Source organism: Prionailurus viverrinus, chromosome C1, assembly GCF_022837055.1.
Source record: "Prionailurus viverrinus isolate Anna chromosome C1, UM_Priviv_1.0, whole genome shotgun sequence".
Taxonomy (NCBI): domain Eukaryota; kingdom Metazoa; phylum Chordata; class Mammalia; order Carnivora; family Felidae; genus Prionailurus; species Prionailurus viverrinus.
The window spans coordinates 136,493,864-136,509,307 of record NC_062568.1 but is presented as its reverse complement, the minus strand read 5'-3'; the positions used below and the strand labels follow the sequence as shown (position 1 = coordinate 136,509,307).

General features: G+C 43.5%; 1 protein-coding gene across 1 annotated transcript in view; it reads right to left on the bottom strand.

The window, feature by feature from the left end:
* The window catches only part of TGFBR3 (transforming growth factor beta receptor 3), a 209,634-nt gene extending 197,488 nt beyond the window's left edge, over nt 1–12,146 (bottom strand). Inside the window, exon 1 of the mRNA XM_047870799.1 lies at nt 11,823–12,146. The gene's annotated coding sequence lies outside the window, so the exon portion shown is untranslated. The remainder of the gene's footprint in view (nt 1–11,822) is intronic.
* Between the last annotated feature and the right edge of the window lie 3,298 nt (nt 12,147–15,444).

Here is a 15,444-nt window from a genome sequence, read left to right as displayed (position 1 = left end):
TAATTTAAAAAATTAAAAAAAAAAAGAAAAAAAAACCTTTCTCCATTGTCCCTTTGGCCTAAACTTAACTTTCTTTTCAAAGAAATTAGAACATCAAAGCAAATTCTAGAGTCATCTGGCCCAGCCGGCTCCAGACTATTCCTTAGAGCGTACCCCGAAGCAACTCAGGAAGGTCGGTGAGTGGCCCTGTGGATGGGCCCAGAGCCAAGGGAAGATGTCAGGGCCGCAGGGAAATTCTGCTCCTCTGCCCTATACCCTCTCCCCGTGCTCTTTTCTTTAATGCTATGTTTACTTTTCATCTATGCAGCCCAATGGGTTAAAGGGCAAATCACAGGCAGAGAGAAACCACAGCAAGCCCAAGCCTGTGAGAGGTAAACTGGGAGTCTTCCCAAACCACTTGTAAGGCTGGGGAGAGCCCACGATTGCTGTTTTCAGTCAATTAAAAAGAGGTCAATGTTCTAGTATGACAGGTCTTGAATGAGGCATTTTAAACGTCAGATTTTCCTCCTTCTAGACAGATCTGATAGTTTTCCCTTTGAAATGCCTAAGTGTACATTTAACGGGAGATATAAGAAATCCACAAAATCTTCTCATTCATTTATTCATCTAACGAATATTTATCAAGTGCCTGCTCCATGCCAGCACTGTTCCAGGTACAGGGATTCAATATGGAACAAAACATACCAAAATCCCTGCCCTCATGGAGCTTACCTTCTAGTCAGAGGCGACAAATTATAAACAAAATATAAAATTGTGTCTGAGATATAGATAAATGCTAAGAAAACAAAGCAGAGAAGAGGGAAAGGAAATATTTGGGGTCTTTGGTTTGGTTCTTTGTTGGGGTAAGGACTTACAGGAAATGAACTCTGTGGATATCTGAGAGAAAAATATTTCAAGCAAAGGAAACAGCACATGCAAAGGTCCTGAGACAGCATGTCTGACATGGTTAGGAAACAGAGAGCAGGCCAGGAAGCTGGAGCACAGTGAGTGAACCAGAGAGCACAGGAATGAGATCAGAAAGGTAACGGATGTGACAAGGGAGTGATGGCTAGTTGTGTGGGGCTTTACAGATCATTGTAAGGATTCTGGCTTTTACTCTAAGATAGGATCATTAGAGTGTTTTAAGCAAAGGAATAACAGGATCTGACTTAGGCTTCATCGGGGCCATTTTGGCTGTTGGGTGGAGTATACTGCAGAGAAATTTTTAAAAAAGCACTACTCCCCAGCGGTCTGATCTTGGGCAGAGTGTGATCTTGGGCAGGGCATGTAACCTCCCTGTTCTCATCTTTCAAGGTACTTAAAGAGGATTATTTCTAACCCCCACTCTAACCTTAAACTCTATGATTCTGAGTTTATTTCCTTTGCAGTTTCTGTATGGTTACAGTTCACATCCACTGTAAGCTTTGCCTCTCTCCAAACCTTTAACTGAAGTGGAACTGAGTTGGAGAATTCAATGTGATAATATATATTATATACCAAGCCCATGCCACACTCCCAGGATACAGAGATGATGAGACATGATAATGCCACAATCTGGCAGACAAAGAAAATAAGTTCTCCAGAGGTAGCAAAAGTGCTGTAAAATAAATTAAGGGAAGATGCAACCAACCACCTGCCAGGAAGAGCCATGTGTAGCTTCCCTACAGACTCTAACAACGTAGATACAGACCTTGCATGAGTAAGCGGAAGACCACCAGAGAAAGGAAGGGAAGATACGCTAGGTGAGAGACAAGTACAAAAGCAAAGGAGCCTGAGAGCACCCAGCATGCTCTGTAATCCATAAAGGCTCTGGTATGGGAAGAGAGAGGTTTAGGGAGAAGTAGGAGAAATGGCTTGAAAAAGCAGCTGAGGCTACATTATTAATAACCAGACATCTTGTGCCAAGGATAATGGAAGAGCAGTGACTTTTAAAATGCAAAAGGAGGGGCGCCTGGGTGGTTCAGTCGGTTAAGCATCCGACTTCAACTCAGGTCACGATCTCGCAGTCCATGAGTTCGAGCCCTGCATCGGGCTCTGGGCTGATGGCTCAGAGCCTGGAGCCTGCTTCTGATTCTGTGTCTCCCTCTCTCTCTGCCCCTCCCCCGTTCATGCTCTGTCTCTCTCTGTCTTAAAAAGAAATAAACGTTAAAAAAAATTTTTTTTGGGGGGGCGCCTGGGTGGCTCATTGGTTAAGCGTCCAACTTTGGCTCAAGTCATGATCTCACAGTCTGTGGGTTCGAGCCCCACATCGGGCTCTGTGCTGACAGCTCAGAGCCTGGAGCCTGCTTCCGATTCTGTGTCTCCCTCTCTCTCTGGCCCTCCCCTGCTCATGTTCTGTCTCTCTCTGTCGCAAAAAAAAAAAAAAAAAAAAAAAAAAAAAAAAAAAATTAAAAAAAAAATTTTTTTTTTTTAATAAATAAATAAAATGTGGGGCGCCTGGGTGGCGCAGTCGGTTAAGCGTCCGACTTCAGCCAGGTCACGATCTCGCGGTCCGTGAGTTCGAGCCCCGCATCGGGCTCTGGGCTGATGGCTCAGAGCCTGGAGCCTGTTTCCGATTCTGTGTCTCCCTCTCTCTCTGCCGCTCCCCTGTTCATGCTCTGTCTCTCTCTGTCCCAAAAATAAATAAACGTTGAAAAAAAAAATTTAAAAAAATAAATAAATAAATAAATAAAATGCAAAAGGAGCCTGGGTGGCTCAATCGGTTAAGCATCTGACTTCGGCTCAGGTCATGATCTCGCAGTTCGTGAGTTTGAGCCCCACGTTGGGCTCTGTGCTGACAGCTCAGAACCTGGAGCCTGCTTTGGATTCTGTGTCTCCCTCTCTCTCTGCCCTTCTCCTGCTCGTGCTCTGTCTCTCTCTTTCAAAAATAAATTAAAAAAAAAAAACAAAAAAAAAACCGTTAAAATCCAAGAGAACATGGGGTGCCTGGGTGGCTCAGTCAGTTAAATGCCCCACACTTGATTTCGGCTCAGGTCATGATCTCACAGTTCATGAGACTGAACCCCTCAAGGGGCTCAGTGTGGATAGTGCAGAGCCTGGGGGATTCTGTCTGTCTGTCTGTCTGTCTCTCTCTTTCAACCCCTCTCTAGTTCCTGCACATGCACACATGCTCTTTCTCTCAATCTCTCTCAAAATTAATAAACTTTAAAATAAAATGCAAGAAATGAAAACACAGATCTGTGTTTTAGAAGGTACCAACCAAAATGGATAAAAAGATGAAGATAGAGATGATGAAGCCAGGAAAACCAACTGGAAGACCCCTGCAATAGTGCACGTGAGATGATGATTTGGAAAGGGAAAGAAAATGTCAACTGAGATCTGCTAAAGGTAAGCTACACGTGACTGGTATTACTCGGCTCAGGGAAGTAAGCAGAAGCAAGTTTAGTGTGCCTGAGGCTCCTAGCCTGGTAACTGGTGCCATTTACTGACACAGGAAATAAAGGATTGAGACTAGAGAGCACAGAGAAATAGTAGGTTGGGTTTGGGACTTGCTTTTAACAGAAAGACCTACAGAACAACAAGGTAGTTACTGGAAATAAAGGTATGAAATATAAAACTGGAAGTTACTGGCAGAAACATGGCCATTGAGGCATGGAAATACGAGCAACTATATGGAAACTGAGAAGACAAGACAAGACAAGACAAGACAAGAGAAGAGAAGAGAAGAGAAGAGAAGAGAAGAGAAAGGGAAAATATAAAACCTCGGAGAATGCCAACACATAGGAATCAAGCACTGGAAAGGCAACCTGAAGAGAGATCGAGAAGGTAAGGAGAAAACCAGAAGAAAGAGCTCCAAGGAAACTAAGATGATAAAAAGGTGGGGGAAAGACAAGAGTTAAGCAGCAAAGGCCCCAGAGAGAGGACAATGCAGACACCACTTAAAGCAAGCACAAGTTTCACACTTTGCCCCTTTTCTCACACCCTGCCTTCGTATGGTGGGTGTGGGAGCCGGCCTGCAGCAGGCCAAGGACTTCAATAGGAGGTGAGAAAAAATGAGCCAATAGCCAAACACCACTAGCCCCGACAAACTGTGTTGTTACCAAAGATTCTGTACCATTAGGAAAGTTTTATTCAACACTCTGTGGAGGTGTAAGGTGTGAGAAACAGGAACTAAGACCTGCTGGGGGCGATCTTCTGGTGGTAGAAAGGAGATTTCTTAGTTAACACCTGGGTCTCACAGGACCACTAATCCTGAAACCAGCCGTAGGCACTCAGAAAGGCTAGGTGCTTCTGACAAGTGCTGAGGACACTATATGCACCCACACATCATCCAGCTTCCAGTTAGGCTTCTCACACCAGCATCCCTAGCCTTTCTTTCTTCACCAGCAGAATGATGCTCGGCATCAGGGACCACATTTCCATTCAAGTCTGATAAAACGTGTACCAAAAAAACACAGCACCAACTACCTGGTATGATGTTGGGAGCCCACAGCGTGGCACCATTCAGACTGGAAAAGGCTTTACCAAAAATACCAGCCAGGTCCCAGAACACTGGGACCAAACACCCTCGTGTCAGCAGAAGCTGCCTGACTACTCTTCCATTTGCTCTGTGAGAAACAAAAAGGAACTGAAGGAGGAGTCTTTAATCCCAAAATTATTCTTCATTTCCAATAGAGAACACTTGAGAAAATTCTGAAAGCCAACCAGAAAAGACAGATTTTTTTAAAAATATTCATCTATAGTCTTTCCTCCTTTACCCTCTACAAAAAAGGAGCCCAACCCCCAAATGATCATTTTTCTTGGCTTAATTTTCCTATTTTTGTGATATATAATTGGAAACAGACCGCTTTTTCCTGGCTTCAGAGAACAGGATCTTTGGGGTTACAGGAGTTGCCAACTCCAGAACCTCAGCCTTAGCAAAGTTTCTTTTGCAAACCTTTTACCTATACCTTTAAGTAGTTAAAGTATATATTAATTCCAAAGAAAACACTTAAATCCCTCATTATTATACAAAAGTGAATTTTGTCCTAATGAATTAGATGCTACTTTCCCTTTTCTACCTGGTTAAACTAAACAGAATCCTGCTTTGTGTTCAGTTATCTCCCATTTGAACTTTACCAAAAGCCCTCCACCCAACAAGGTATCTAAATGGGGTACCTTCTGGAACTATTTTTAAGAATTTAGTAGGACGGGTTCTACAGGAAACTGTTTGCCCACACACTGAATGAAATGAAAATCTTGAATATCTTAGAAAGCAACCACTCTAATAATGAAATAAAGATGCCACAAACTGAAAAAGGCATAAATACAAAAGAATATGAAATGTATCAAAGTAGGTCATCCTTCCTCAGGCTCCAAAAACATGATGCAACAATTGTCATGGATGAGTATGATGAAGTCAAAAGAAAAAGACAGGAGTGCCTTCACAAAGTTGGCTGTTATCTTAAATGTTTTTTTCACGATTCAGATGGTATATTATGAATACGACGACAGGTAACAATCTCTATAAAAAATTTAAAAACTAAGCAATGTCTGCTCTGAAAGGCTTTGACAAAAGGAGACAGACCAACAATAGTACACAATGCTGATTTAGAAGATCAGAAACTTCTCCCACACACATAGGGAAGACCTTACAATGTAATAATACAAAATGTATGTAATGAGTCAGTGGTGCTTTCCCTCAAAGTTGAAGTTAATTTGCCAGCCAACTGCACAAAGTCTAATATAACAAAAGGAGACATTTATTCTTTATGGACACTCAGAAGAGAGTTCTGTGTTTGAGTATGTTTTGTTTTAAAGGAAAAACAGAAAAAGAGATCACGTATAACAACACAGGCAATACCACACAAAAGGACTTGGGTATCACGTTGGAATCTAAGTATTTCACCTAAAATAACCTTCTAATTATGGGGGAGGAGGGGAGCCACATTCTTCTCCAGCAACCATCATACAGTGAATGATGAAATGGAATTTGCAAATACACACCCGTGTATTTTTGCATTCATTGACCAATTTCATACTGTCAAGACACATAAATCACTAAAAATGCTAATAGAAGTATACTCTCAAAAGGGAATCTTTTCATGTGCCAAGTTGAAATTAAGTATTCACCAAGTTTCCATTAATAAAACAGTAAGAATAAAACAAGAAATCCAAAGTTCTGGTAGACCATCCACCTGGTCCATCTGGTGTCCTTACCCATCAATGGAGGTTAGTCATCTCACCTGTCACACTGCAGCCCTTGTCTCACAGGGCAATCCGATCAACAGGAAAACTCAAGGACTAGTATCTGTAAAGACTGTTTTCTACAGATCATTCTTTCAAGGACTAATCAACTTACACGTGTTTTTACAAATGTTCCATTTGCAATTTCACACAAAATCCTGACCTTCAGCATGTACCAGGGAAATGAATTATGGTACTTGGAAGGAAAGGCCAGCAGGTGCTTCTTCCTCCACAAACAGCACCCTACTCTGACCCCCTTCCCCCTGGAGTCCAGTGCCCAAGACGCAGGGAGACTATATGCTTCTGTATTACCATCCTTTCTCATAGAGATAGAGCTTGCATTTTAGATTTTATCTTAAATTTTTATTGTGGCAACAATTTAACAGTAAATCCTAAAAATGAACTTTGCCACACTCTACTCTTATTCAGAGTCCTCTTCCCAGACTTGAAGAAACTTTCAGCACAAACACTAGTGTTAATCTTTTTTTTCTTCCCCCCTGTAATTACCCTAAGCTGGAGATATCAGGATGGCCTGAGGGCATAACTCTAGGGCTGTTGTTTCAGACCTTCAATAATAATTGAAGATTAAATAAATTAAATAAAGATGCCCTTAGTTGTCCTTCTATAAGTCTTGATGGTTGGCCTAGGAAACTAAAGAATAAAAAAAAAAAGTGTGTAAGGTCCAAATGAGAGTGGCCTCATGCAGAATTTTTACAAATGTTGTTCCAAACACTAAATACTGTGCACATCTTGGTTGGTATAAAAATCATTATTCTCTCTGAAAGAAGGAAAATTGCTTGGAAATCTGTCCTAAATCTTTAGCAAGGGCTTTGCAAACAGAGAAAAGAAAGCTCAATGTCAGTTAACAAACAAATGTTGTATTTCAAAAAGGTACAGAAATGAACAGAGCCCAGGAAATGGACCTAGATCATTTTTTATAAAGTCCTTCCAAACTGTGTTATTTCAGCTTGACTGGAAACCAAACAAATTAGCAATAGCTTTTGTTTTATGCAATGCTACAAAGAGACAATGCTGTATCATTCCAAGTATTAGCTCTGAAGATGTGGAACCAGAGAAATTACTGCTGTGTATCTTGGTGCAGTAATTTTCTTCCAAAACCACAACAGCTCTTGCTGAAACTGTTAAAGGCTAACTGTTATTTGTGAAAGGCTAGTTTTTCATATAACCGCAAATTACTTTACATTGCAAACTGTCAATATTCCTACAGGTGATACAAGGTTACTTATAAGTTAAAGATCCTTAAAAACATTTGCTTACTTGAGTTATGCAAATTTCAAAAAGTAGTTAATATTTCTTAAGTTTCAAAATTTCAAGTTAAAAAAACACAAGGAAAATGCTCCAATACACAGAATAAAAGTAACAAAATCGTTTTTCAAATAGCTGTTAAGAGCAAAAGAAAGAAAAAAAAAAGGGAAGGCTGTCCTCATTAACTAATGAACCTGACAATTATAATTAGTTTTTGTCCAATAGCAACAAAGGGGAAAAAAAAAACAAAAAAAACATGTTCAAGATAGATTGTCAAGAATAGGGATAATTCAAAATGACGACAGCAAATTCATCCAGAAAAATACATTACAGCAATGTTAATACTTATCAGTCTGAATTCTAACTGTTTTGTTAAGCCTGAAATGTAAAGTCAGAACTTTCCACAGATTTATGATCCCAGGAAATTGGTGATCACTTAGGTACTAAAGAAGTCAGCAGAGATCACCTTAGCAGCATACTCAAAAGGACACTTTGAGTTCCCTGAGAGGTTAAGCCCAGATTCTCCCTGCAGGAAACTCACCTGACTTTCACAAGCTACAACTAAGTTTGCATGCAAAAGGGAAAGATTAATTACTTTGAATCTTTTTTTTTTTAAGTTTACTTATTTTTGAGAGAGAGAGAGAGAGAGAAAGAGAGAGAGAGAGAGAGAGAGAGAGAGAGAGAGAGAGAGAGAGAATCCCAAGCAGGCTCCTCACTGTCAGCACCAACCCATGAGCCGTGAGATCAGGACCTAAGCCGAAATCAAGAGTCAGACCCTCAGCTGAATGAGCCACCCAGGCACCCCTAATTCCTTTGAGTCTTAAAAAGAATTGGACAATCCCTTCCTTTAAATTAACCAATTCTGTCAATCTATAAAGGCTTTCCAAGACAAAGCCTTAGGAAGCCTTAAGGCATCTTGGCCCCCTGCTATCAGAGGCTTGAAAGAGGACAGCTAATTCACCAACTTCAAGACTAGGCACCAGAAGCCTTTTAGAAGTAGGGGGTTTGAAAAATGTTTGCTAAAGGAGTGTAAACTACATGAGAACATAGAAAATTAAGTTAAATCCTAAGTAAAATGCTAATCTGAAGTAGCTTCTGCAATGCTGAGATTTTCAAAGAAGAGACTAAATTTTAAAGTTATTTTTTAAAAGGATTCACATGATCCTAACTTGCTAAATGAAATAAAGTCAAAACTACCTAATACACAAGAAACAAGCTGGGGCACCTGGGTGGCTCAGTTGGTTGATCATCCGTCCAACTCTTGATTTCAGCTCAGGTCATGATCTCACAGTCAAGGTATCGGCTCACATCACGCTCTCTCCCTCCCTTTCTGCCCTTCCCTCCCAGCCCCCAATCACACACACACTCTCTCAAAATAAATAAATAAACAAAGAAGGAGGAGGAGGAGGAGGAGGAGGGAAACTGGCCTACCAAACTGCAGGCAAAGATTGAAAACTTTGCTTAAAAGTCAGTTTAACTGTTTTTCCAGGCACGTTAATTTTTTAAGTTTTTTTAAAATTTGAGACAGAAAGCACCAGCGGGGGAGAGGAAACAGGGAGGAGAGAGCGAGAACCCCAAGCAGGCTCTGCACCACCAGCCTAGAGGAGGACGCAGGGTTTGAACGCAGGAACAGTGAGATCATGACCTGAGCCAAAGTCGGACAACTACCCGACTGAGCCACTCAGGTGCCCCCAGGCATGTTAATGCTTAAATAATGTTCATATTTTATTTACAAGATCAGTGTCTATAGACACGTCACACCTCTACAAGACAAATACAATACGTCTGAACTGTTACTATGTACCAAAATATAAGCCTCTGAAGAATGCCTAGAATTGCTGCTACTCAGGATAACAATCCCTCAGTCTTACACTTGGAAGATGCTAATGAAGAATTATAATGACAGGATTGTGAGTGTACCAACCTTCCCGAAAACAAACTCACTACATTCAATTTTCTACAAAAGACAAATGAGGACCATTACAAAAGGATACACAATGGATCTCTCTGGACTCCCAGTTCTCCTGGATAATTGAAATATTGTTCAAATTACACAAAATTATCTTACATACACTTCTTAGGGAAAACAAATGGAAAAAACTACATGCACGTGTATTTAATATCTGTCCAGCCACGAGAGAGTTGACATATATCCAACATATAGGCCTTGTCCTCAAGGTCATTCTTATTATAATCAGTTGAAATTAAACCCAGTTTTCCAGTGTAAACTCAGAAAACAACTTGGTGATTTCGCTAGATAAAGCCACATTTCCCATTTCTTAAATGTATTTTTAATACCCTAAAAACTGGTTTAAGTGTCTGACAGACATCAATAGTGTGTTATACTCCCCCTATTGGCTAATATTCAAAATAACAGTGAATTCCCCCAGGGTTGCCTTTGAAGTGCTGGGGTTCAAAAGTAAGTTGGTGATTTTTATATTTAAAAACATGAGCTGGATCAACAGTTGTTAAGCAAAGCTGCCATGTAATGGTCAGATTCCATCAAAACAGGAAAAATTAAAGTTGACAAATGACAAAGACAAAGTGAAGGGCTGAAACTATGCTGAAGCCTTGAAACACTAAACAATGCAGAATTCAAGCCAAAAGCAGAGAACACCAAGAAACAGAGCAACATCCTTTAACTGACACAATGGCATGAAATCAATTTCATTTTAATAGCCCTTAAGGGGGTAAGAATTATTTCCCTGCCTCCTGTGCCAACCCCAAGCTGTTTCCTAAGGAAGCCAAGTAACTCTGACAATGTGTAGAGAATAAAAGAAATTAAGAATAAATATTCATATGAATTAATCCAAATCAAGATTCTGTTTCTAATTACTTGGATCCAGTTTCAGAGCTATAATTTGGCATCCCAGTAAGTATATCACCTAAATTAATTACAGATACCTTATTACTGTTTCAAGAGATATGTCCAACTCAAATGGGAACCTGAACAACAGAAGATGCCTGGGCTCACCCCACACAATCTGATTGCACTTGTTAGCTCTCCCTGGCTAAGTTAGCTCTGGAGTCAGAACTAACAGAAAGTTATGCGTTAGCTTGGGCAAATTACTAACCTCTACAGTCTTACCTGTAAAATGGCCCTGATAATGTTTTTACCACAGAGTTGGTATGAGGTTTAAATGGTCCTCAAGGCATGCAGGAGAGTGACATGGGCTCAATAAACGGTAGCTATTATTACTAGAGAGAAATAGCTGATTTCACAGTGAAGTAACTGTTTGCAGCCTTAAAGTACCATTTCAGGACAACTAAAAGGGCTTGGCATGTGCTTTGTTACCTCTAGATGCTTCTTTCCACCCAAACCGCTCACTTACTTTTCTTAGATGGCAGATGTTCAGAAAATGCCTGGTTCCCCATCTCCGGCTGTCACTCCTAGCATCCTTCACCCTCTTTGCTCTTTTCCCATCACCTCCGTCTCCGGACAAGCAGCTTTCACACCTGTGTAGCGCTTGCTCGGCACCAAGCACGGTTCTAGTACTCTACACATACTAAATCATTCAATCCTCACAGTGACTTTATGAGACCAGACCTATTATTATTCCCATTTCACAGCTAAGGATATTGAGTGATTTTCTTTTCTCAGCTCTTCTGGTACACACTAAACTAAGTTCCACTGTGCCAAGGTAATTCCCGCTTGACCACGCCGACTCCCTGCACTACGTGATTCTGGAAAGTGGGCAAATGCCCACTTTAATAACAAGTCTGCAAGCAGATTCTTGTAGCCACAGCCCAAGATTTCCAGTTTGTTCTCACCAAATGAAGATGCTAAGGGAAGCCTTCAAAATGAACTGGGTAAGGGGCTAATCCGTTAACAGAGGGGCGCGTTCTCTACGGGGCCCGGGTCTGCAGCGCTCCGCGCCGCCCTCACTACACCCGGAGGGCGCCGGCTGAGGGGAGCGCAGCTCCCGTCGGTGCGCGAGTCTCCGGGCGCAGCCTCTGCAACTGCAATTGAGTGCAAACCCACAACAAACCTTTCCCACCGACGCTGTCACGCGCCCGGGGGTAAGTGGCCGGCGCGCCCCGCGGGGGTCGGAAAAAAAACCGTGGAGAGGAAGAGTGAGGACAGGCGTGGAGGAGGAGACGTCTTCCCCAGGACAGCGCATCGCCGGGAGCGCTGCCCACCCGACCCAAGACGGCCGCTCCCCACGCACCGCTGGCCACGGGTCGCGGCTCCTCCGAGCGTAAACAGTGCTGGACCAACGCCGCCCTCCCGAGCCCGAGGGGTCCGTGCGGCCGGAGCGACCCCGGCCGTGAACAGACACGGAGCCTCGTGCAGAGCCGACAGGCACCGCGCAGCCTGCAGAGCCCGAGGCCGGAACGTGTGCAGGGCTAGTGGCGCGGCCAGGGGCGTCCCGGCACGGGCTGTAGCGCCGCGGGGCCGGGCCCGCACGTACCTCGGAAGCGGCGTGTCACGCAGAGATCCACCCGCCGCAAGTCGGAGGAACGCGGAGGAAAGTTTCCCCGCCCAGCTCTCGGCGGCGGTGAGCTCCAGCAGCTGCTGCGCCGCGGCGCAACTACGCCATCCGGACCCGCCGGGACTTTCACCTCCTGCAGGGAGCTCCGGGAATCGTCCAGGGAAAGTGGCCGAGCACGAGAGCCGCCGAATGCCCTCCCTCACTCACTGGGAAGAGGAAAGCGCCACTCCGCGTCCCCGAAACCCTCGATTACCCCCATCGGGCCGACCCAGCGCTATAGCTCTCCCTCACACACACACGCGGGCGGGGCCGGGCGGGACGCCGCAGCAATCAGCGCGCGGGGGGAGGGGCGCTCCTCCCCCGCCGCCCCACCGAGGGCTCCGCGCGGCGGAGAAACTCCTCCTCTCGCCGCCCGCCCCTTCCCCCTCCCCCTTTTCCTCCCCGGCTGATGGATGAGCCCCGAGCGCTGCTGGAGCCAGCGTTTCCCTTTGGGCTGAGGGTGGTGGAGGAGAGGAGGAGCACCGGGGAGCGGCCGGGCTGCTGCGCGCCCGAGGTGGGGCGGCGAGTGGGTGTCTCCGTCCTGCGGGCGGTGGGGGTCCGCGGACGCTAGCTGCAGGGGTTCGCCTAGCTGCAGGGGTTCGCTCCCTCAAACTACGTCCTTCAAACTTTCTAGGTCTCTGGAGGAGTTGGGTTTTTATTTGGTTACCTCGGGCTCGATACAAAAATTCTAAATCCTCCAGTAAACTGATCACACCCTCCTGCCCACTTTTTAGCAAAACTCCTTCATGCACACCTTCATTCTGTCCCTGTTTGTTTTTCCCACCTCCGATCCTGCTTGTTCTCTCAAGTGGCGCTCTGAGGGTGGGCGCCAATGGGGTCTTGCCGCCTCCTAACAGCGGAGAGCGCGTTACCCGGCCATTCTCCGTGCTCGATAAATACATGAATACAAATAGAGGAGCTAAGTCAACACTACTGGCGTGATCCTGTCGTCCGCTCGATGCAAACGAAGGTGCAGCCTCTGCGTACCTGCGCCTGCGAGCTGTACACCGCAAGAGTGACGAATGCAGTAATCAGAACCCCACTTTGACACTACCGTTTACACCTTGTTTTTCTATTACAAGACATGCTTAAGGCACAGGACACTTTTACCAACAGGCTGCTGAAGTGATCATGTGGTGAGAAGTTTCTGAGACTGGACTTCCAGTCCTGTCTTTTCACCCTTAGACCAGCTGTGGGACCTTAGACAGACAACTTCAACTCTCCAAGGCTGTTTTCTCCTCCGCAAAATGAGGACCTTGGCCTAGGACCCCTCTCCCAGCTTTAAAGTGCCCTGGACCTAGGCCTTTAATATATTGGAATGGAATAGGGAGGTTTCTTACACTATTGCTTATATAATTATTTGGGAAGTTATTCGATTTCCCTACTTCCCTTCCCTACTTTCCCTAATCCCTTCTTTGAAGAGGAAGTATTTCTTATCCTCCTTTGTCTTGTGCGAATACAGAGGGAATCCACGAGATATTTTTATAAAGGTCAAATGGTCTTTGATTACCTGGGTTACCTAATTACCTGTAAAAACCTCCTCCATGAACCATTTGTTCCTTACCCATATTTATGGACCACCTAGCTTGAGAGGGTTGAGCTAGTCCTCGGAGATATACATAGGCATACTACCCTTAAGAAAGAAACAGTCTAGGTGAAGTTAGCCTCAGTTTTGACAGTCTTTATAGATTTAAGGCCTTAGATTTCACATAGACTCAAATTACATAGTATTCATGCCTCACATTGTCAAGTTTTAGTTTCAAGTGCAGACATGAACACTTGAATTGGGTATGAATATCTAATCCCACATTTAAATGTATCAGTCATGTTAAAGCTCTCTAATTTTTTTTTAATTTTTTTTTTTAATGTTTATTTATTTTTGAGACAGAGACAGAGCATGAACGGGGAGGGTCAGAGAGAGAGGGAGACACAGAATCTGAAGCAGGCTCCAGGCTCCGAGCCATCAGCCCAGAGCCTGACGCGGGGCTCGAACTCACGGACCGCGAGATCGTGACCTGGCTGAAGTCGGACGCTTAACCGACTGCGCCACCCAGGCGCCCCAAAGCTCTCTAATTTTTTAAGGGTTTTTATTTTGTCTTGTTTTGTTTTGTTTTCAAGTAAACCCTACCCTAACATGTGGCTCCAACTCATGACTTTGAGATCAAGAGTGGCCTGCTCTACTGACTGAGCCAGCCAGGTGCCTGAAGGCTTTTTAATTTCTAGATAAAATGGCATTGTTGAAGAAGAGAGAGAAAAACCAAAGTAACTTAATTCTTAGGAGTGTCTTGTCTTTTAACAGTGAAGTGACTGTTCACAATGGAGCCACATTCTCAGTCATGTAACCATCGAAATCTATTGAACAATTACTCTGTGCCAAGCAGAGTCCAAAATATTCTATACTTGTAAATATATTTACTTCTTACAGTCCTATAAGGCTATATACAAACTGGGACCTGTCAACAAACCTACATATATACTGAGGCCTTATAACTTGTCAAGAGAGTATAACTAATAAGTGGGAGGGCCGGGATTCACACCTACATCCATCTAGCTCTTGGCCCAAGTCTTCAACTACCAGGACATACTCTCCACAAAACTTCACATATTGGCAAAATGAAAGATTTGAGAGATGTGGGGTTGGTTGGGTTTTATTGTGAGTTTGTTTGTTTGTTTGTTTGTTTGTTTTTGCCAAAACATCTTTAAAACTCAGGGCTGTTTGGGGTACCTGGGTGGCTCAGTAGGTTGAGTATCTGACCCTGCCCAGGTCATGACCTCACAGTTTGTGAGTTTGAGCCTCCCATAGAGCTTGCTGCTCTCAGCACATAGCCTGCTTTGGATCTTCTGTCCCCCTCTCTCTCTGTCCCTCCCCTGCTTGCACTTTCTCTTGCAAAAATAAGTAAAACATTAAATTTTTTTTGAAAAGATAAATAAAATAAAATTCAGGGCTTATTTAATTAGTTCAGTAGATGATATGGAAAAATACAAGAAATTATATGGAAATTTACAAAACTGACAATGTCTTAGAGATGTTTCCTCTTTAAATCTTAATTTTTTTAACATTTATTTATTTTTTGAGAGAGAGACAGAGAATGAGTGGGGGAGGGGTAGAGAGAGAGGGACACACAGATTCCAAAGTAGGCTTCAGGCTCTGAGCTCTCAGCACAGAGCCCGACGTGGGGCCCGAACTCACAAACTATGAGACCATGACCTGAGCGGAAGTCGGATGCTTAACTGAGCCACCCAGGCGCCCCCTCTTTAAATCTTTACACAAATAATGTGATACTATTTGCATAAATCCAGACACCTGAAGCATTGAGCAAAGCTTTAAAATAAATTTTTGGCTCTCCAGCAAAGTTTAAAAAAGAAAAAAAGGATACCCTTACCCTTTATTAACAGCAATATTAACTGATTTTGGGGGGATGAAGCCTCTCCTTCCATTGGTTACAAATCAGGACTACATTCAAGTTATAATATTTGTCACCATAAGACACAAGATTCTTTTGGCCCAAGGTGGTGTCTTGGTTATTCAGAAATATTTCAAAAAGAATTGTAAGTAGAGGGC